The sequence below is a fragment of the Hevea brasiliensis genome, chromosome 16 (assembly GCF_030052815.1).
Source record: "Hevea brasiliensis isolate MT/VB/25A 57/8 chromosome 16, ASM3005281v1, whole genome shotgun sequence".
Lineage (NCBI taxonomy): Eukaryota > Viridiplantae > Streptophyta > Magnoliopsida > Malpighiales > Euphorbiaceae > Hevea > Hevea brasiliensis.
In genome coordinates this window covers 44,452,075-44,458,955 of record NC_079508.1, presented here as the reverse complement: position 1 = coordinate 44,458,955, position 6,881 = coordinate 44,452,075, and the positions used below count along the sequence as shown (strand labels likewise).

At 28.6% G+C, this 6,881-nt stretch overlaps 1 pseudogene; it reads right to left on the bottom strand.

Moving 5' to 3' along the window:
• Nucleotides 1-1,973: 1,973 nt before the first annotated feature.
• LOC131174412 (probable terpene synthase 6) lies at nucleotides 1,974-5,024 on the bottom strand (annotated as a pseudogene).
• Nucleotides 5,025-6,881: the final 1,857 nt, after the last annotated feature.

Genomic DNA, 6,881 nt, shown 5'->3' with positions numbered 1-6,881 from the left:
ATGCTGATCGTTTCGAGTTGCTTTCACGCGATATGAGGCTCACATGTCAGGGACGACAACGGGATGACAACGAGTAGGATATTAACGAAAATCGTTCATTAACCTCTCTTCACTATTACTTTATTAATTAGTTTCCTTTCTTTCTCTTTTTTCTTAGGTTTTAATTATTTTATACATGTCTTTTATATTATTGTAATTGGGCTATAGAATTTTGATTGAAATTATGAAATTTATTTATATATTTCTTTATTGAAATTTTACAATTTCTTAAAAAAGTTGTTTATTACAACTAGAACATGCTCTCTCTCATTTCCATTGAGATTTTTTTGAGCAATATAATTTCAATTTTGGATTTTTGAATGTATATATATTTTATGAGATTGGACTATCGAAACTTTTAGAATTTCTTTGAGATTATTGTTCTAATATTAGAATTAGAGGTAAGATATGTGATTTTGTCCTTTTGAAAAAAGAAGAACAAGAAAACAGAAAGAGAGATAAGATATGTGAAGAGAGAGAGAGAGAGAAAGAGAGATAACAATACTATTTTGCATGAAAGGTTGAGATAATACTTGAGAAGATTACTTGGCACTCCAGTAGGCTTCAAGCAATCCTCAGCTTCTGAGGGTTGCCAAGTCATTTTCCTGGGGAGAAATTAACCCACAAGCATTGACAATTTTTGCTTCATTTCTATCCACTCAAGCTCCATGATCATCCCTACAATATTTTCCATTCTAAAGAAGGATGTTGCCGGAAAGCTCCGTAACCGCCGGTACTCATCAAATACTGATATATGTCCATCGTTACATCACTGTAACCCAAAGAAGTTCTTTGAACTAATAATACAAAAAAATAAATTTATTAAATTTATAAAATAGATAATCAATCATAATTATGATAGTAGTATTGTCTTTAATTTTTAAATTTAATTTCTTTTTAATAATATGTTCATTTATTTTAAAAATATTTTTTTATTAAAAAAATATCACCACAAAATTAGGATCCAAGGGAACAAATGAAATAATAGTAAATGAAATAAGAGACAAAATAAATTATTGTCCCTAATCAAGTTTTAATTTTTGATGAAATCACTGGGTGATTTTTTAGATAAATATCAACATCAAAAGATGCTTTCACAGTAAAGCAAAATGATATCCACATTTTTATTGTGATAGCACGCACGTGTGATGACTTATTGGAAGTTGATATAAAGTTTAACTTGGACTTATGTGTTGGAGTAAATTATATATTAATTTTTGAAGTATTTTAAAAATTATAAGTTAGATTTTATATTTTTATGAGAAAAAATTATTCTCTAAAGTTTGATTCCATTAATAAATTAATTATTTTCATTTAAATTAATTTAATTTGAAATGATTTAATTTCTTAAATTTTATTTTATTAATAAAATATAGAAGTAAATGATTATATATTTTATAATGTATATAAATTTTTTATAATTATTTAATAGAAAATAAATTTTATAATTATTTAACTAAAGCTTTAATCTTTTAAATATAATTGTTTTATTTTATTGCATTTAAGTTAATAATTAAATTAATATTACATGTAAATAATTAAATTAATGATAATATATAACTTTTCATAAAACCATTAATTAATTAAAGATATAAAATATGCATAAAAAAACAAAGCACATAATTAATATTATTAATACAATAAAGCATTAATAATGACTATAATATCTTTCCAAAAGTAAAAATATAATATTATAAAAAAAAAACTCATTACCTCAGTTGGAGCCAATAATATAAAATGATGTTTCTAGTATAGACCCGGTTCACTATATATCTAAACACAAGATGTACAGTGGGACCTATGAATTTTACATGTTTATGTCTTGAGTATACAGTATATTGAGTCTAGACAAAAATTTTCCAATTGAAAAAAAAAACCTATTTTCTTAAGTCTAATCCATAATACGATCAAATACATAAGTTCAATCCATTTTCTTAGAGAGGCATTTGGTCCGGGAACAATGATGCGATGTCATCTTTCAAACATAAAGCATAGGTGAAGTGATCACCATTCGTATAAACAAATTGTATTGTGCGTGCAAGGTTGAGATAGTATTTGAGCAGAATCCTTGACACTGCAGTTGGCTTCAAGCAAACTTTATTCATGTCTTTCCATGCATTTACACATATTTTTTTAATTTCTTCTATCGCCTTCTCTCTTGATACACAATGTTCATTTATGTAGCAATCTACACTTGAAGGACCATCTTTCTTCTTCTTTTCATCCTTCAAATTAATGTTGAAGATCATATATAATGTCATTTAGCACTTAATTAAACATAGAGATACGTTCAATTAGGATATACATATAAGTCAGCCTATCATGCAATCAACATGGCTAATTAAATAAAATGATACCTAATGAGCTTTAATTTAGCTCATAGAGTTGTCTCTAAGACTTTGAATTCTCAATCTTAATAAAAGTCAATTATTAAAATAAATAAATAAATAAAACAATAGTGAAAAGTATATTTTATTACATTATGATTTGCGTGTTTTATTAATAAGGATATGAGTATTTTTTTATTATTATTATTTTACATTTAAAAGCCTATGTTACTATGATTTTAACACTTAAGGACAAAGTTACTAAACAGTATCAATGTATGTTGTTGTGACAAGCCTCCGAATACTCTTATAAGCTAGTGTTATATACTAGTCTGTCCATTGATTCTCTCACAATAGGGAGCAAATGTTAATATGTTTGTTTTTTTTCTCATTTTTCTTAAATTTAGCACTAAATAGATGATATGACTATATACAACTAAATATGTGAGATCTACTTGCCAGGCTAATTTTATAGCATTAAGAGACTTGCTACGTCAATAGAAATTGAAACTCTTTAGTAATTGTCCTTAAGTATAAACAATATAATAATACAAGCCCTTAAATATAAAAAAAAAAAATTCTTAGACCCCTCTTAATAAAACACGCAAATCATAGGTACTAAAATATATATTTTCCAAAACAATATCATACCTCGCGAGTTACTCTATCATTTCTTAAGCGAGAAATTAACCTGGCAGCTTGGACAATTTTGGGATTGATTTCCACCCACTGGAGTTCCTTAGTTCCTACAGTACTTTCCATTCCAATGAAGGTTAATGCTGGAATTGCTCTATACCCACTTGTCACTAATCCATTATGCATATACTCATCTAATGTTGGCATATACCATCGTTAAACCACTGTGCCTCAACGCAGTAGGACCTCACCATTTATTTCAACTACTATCACGAAAAATTTTTGTGCTTAAATTCAACAACTAATTAAAATTCAAATAAATTTTAATCTAAAGGAAGCCTTGGGAAAAGTCTTACCATTTCCTTCACATAGCAAGTATTGCAGCCATCATTTTCTATCTCATAATAAAAGCTGAAGGTAAACTTGTAAAGAGCTTCCATGTATTCTGGCAATCATCAATGGCACCAATATTTAACCTTAAAATTTAGAGTAGAAGGAAAAAAAGAGTGTTAAGAGATACACGTTAATATTTATTTATTTTTAGCAGATAAGGGTTCTCATTAAACACTGGCTAGACTGCTAGAGATAGCCTAACAAACTCTTATCATATTATCAGTTGTATGTGTATTTAAGCGCTCATCTTGTAACAACAAGCTAAGCAAATTACAGAAACTATTGAGCCTTTACATAAGCCATTGGCAGTTAATTTGCTTTCTTGATGATAACTATCCTGAATTTAATTCTATTTAGCCAACCTCTCAATTGCAGCAGTAAAAAGTTGAAGTTCATCGATTGTAGCATATCCATCGTATGTGTCATCTATTATTGTTATGATTCGCCACCAGCATCCGAGAAAGAGAATACTAAGGCTCAAAATGATATCCAACTGCCCATATATAGGCCTCCACAATTCTATCCCTTGAGTAATCAAGATTTTCTGCTACATCCGAGTTCTTCTACCCTCTGAAACATATGTTATGAAGAGGTTATGAAGAGATTCCAAAGTCTGTAAGTACACAATATGAGATAAAAGCTGAAAAAATTGCTTTAAGAAACAAAATATTAAAATATATACCATGAGAGTGAGGCTAGCTCTTGTCTGTATAATAATTGCAGTCGATTGTAATCCAACTTTGCAAACCTGAGCAGATTTTCATCCCGAGACTCCTCTCCTTCATAGAAGGCTATGTACTTCTTAGCCCCTACTCTTTCTATGCTATGGTGGAATGGTTGCTGCAAAGCATTTCTTATATAATTTGCACGGGGAGGGCTTGATTGTGCGACTAAGGTTTCTAAATACTGCCTAGTAAAAACAAGAGCTTCATCTAAAATATATTCTCCATGAGCACTAAAAAAGTTAGCTTCGTATAAGCTAAGGAGGCCTTTCACATCACTGGTGATGGTTTTTTTGAACTCTCCATCAGTGTCTTTGAATTTTTGAACATAACTGATTCATGACCATAATAATTAAGTGTCAACCTTCTTTTACTTGACTACTATACATGTATTTAATTTAAAGGAGCAAAGTAATAAGTTTTTATGCATGCAAAAACTCACCAGAAGACATTTTGTATCCATATTGTCTTAAAACTTGAAAGAGAGTTGCCACGGTATGGAGGTCATTGTCATTATTATCATGAAGAAGCTTAGGAAAAGTGATGAAAATTTGATTAAGTTGTTCGTCAATTTCGTTCTCAAAATGATATGATACACCAAATCGGCATAATAAATTGATGAATTCAATTTCTTTGTTAGCTCATGGGTTGATTGCATTAAAATATCTTCCACCTTTTCTTTAAGTGTTTCTATCTGTTTAGTGTATGATTCAAATTCCTGCACATATTTGACCGATGTTAAATTAAAATCACAATGGAATATATCATTTACATACCAAATCTTGAGAGACTAGCTACTCACCGAAGCTTGAGGAGAAAGTGAAGCAAAGCTGCAGTCCCACACGGTTTGGGGATAGTTTACCAATAGGCGAGTAGTGCCTTGCTCGTATCTCTCTTCCACAGCCATTTTCGAATGCAGCTTATTATATTAAAGCAATTGATCACTTGTTTTGGTTAGCAAACTCCCCAAGAACGTGTCCATATTTATATATATAGTATATACAAATTATATTCAAATATACAAGAGCGAAATAAATGTCTTGACTTGGGACAAGAGAATATTGTGCTAAAAGCAAGAGAGGTAAGGGCAAAATACATCACTCTGTAGCCAATATTTTCCACGGATATATGAGCTATCACCTTCACCTATATACGTATTTTTCTTGCATGCGCCACTCTGTAGTCGTTATTCTGCGCAAGAACACAAGAAGTGTACAAGTGGCTGCCCACTTCTATGCTTGCAAGTTTCAGTTTTATTCCTCCTCATTTATATGAATCTTATTAGGATATCAAGGATCTCTTTATCTTTTTGTATCTCATCTTTGAATTTTTCAAACTGTTACCATGACGTGCTTCTTGTATTGTTTATGTTGTAATTTTCATATTCAAGTACCCTTTCATACTTAATTGAAAGATTCATTATTTACCTATTTGAAGTATGCTCGAGTTCATTATATATATTTTACAGTGAGGTTAAGTTTTATGTAAATTAATTAGTTAATTGTACTAATTTTTAATATATATATAAATATATGTGTGTTTATATGTAATGTCACATGTTAATTTTTCATTTTTATATTGTTTAAGTTAAAATAATACTAAAGATATAAAAAAATATTATAATCTTTCTTTAAAATAAATTTTATGGAAAAAATGAAGAATAATTTTATTTTTTAACTAAGCTAATTTCCAGGATGAAAGATAAGGTTATGGACAGGAATAGCATCCTCTCAACAAATATTATATTACATTACATTATATTATGGGCTAAATAATAAAAAAAATTAAATTATTATATTTTTTTCTATTTTAGTCAAAATTTTTGTATAATTTTATTAATTTAATTCTAAACATTTCATAGTATTTTCAATTTTAGCAAAATGTTAATTAAAACAATTAAATTGATGAAAATAATTTAAATCTTTTCATTCATTATCAATTTTAGTCAATTTTTTTTTAATTTTATTAATTTTTAAATAATTTTTAATATTTTTATTAATTTTAACAAATTTTATATTGATAAAAAAATATTTAATATTATTATTTTAAATTTTAAATTTAATTATAACTTTCAAAACGATTAAAAATCACATTAAATATTAATAAAACTTTACAAAATATTTAATTAATGTTTTGAGTAATTATATAAATTGTATAGTGTTTTTGTGCTAATTATTTGTTTTATTGATTTTACTCAACTGAACTCAATTAAACCTTTATCCCAAAAATTTGGGGTTGGTTATATTAACTCTTCTTCTCCACTCTAAACGATTTTGGGTTAAGTTTTCGGAAATGTGTAATGCTTTTAAGTCATGTTGTACTACTTTCATCTAAGTCAGTTTAGGTCTACCCTACTTTTCTTTCTATCTTTTAACTTAATGTGCTCTACTTGTCTAACTGGAGCCTCTGTATATCTACACTTCACATGACCAAACCACCTCAATCTCCCTTCTCTCAACTTATCCTTAATTGACACAATTCCTATCTTTTCTCTAATATTCTCATTATAGACTTTATCTAGTCTAGCATGACCACTCATCTACCTTAACATTCTCATTATGCAACTCTTATCTTAGACACATACGATTCCTTCAGTGCCCAACACTCACTACCATATAACATGTCTGGTTGTATGGCTGTACGATAAAATTTTTCTTTCAACTTACTGTGAATTTTGCGATCACATAAAACTCTCGTGGCACGTCTCCACTTCAGCCATCCAGCTTTAATCCTATGACTAACATCCTCCTTATATTTACCATCT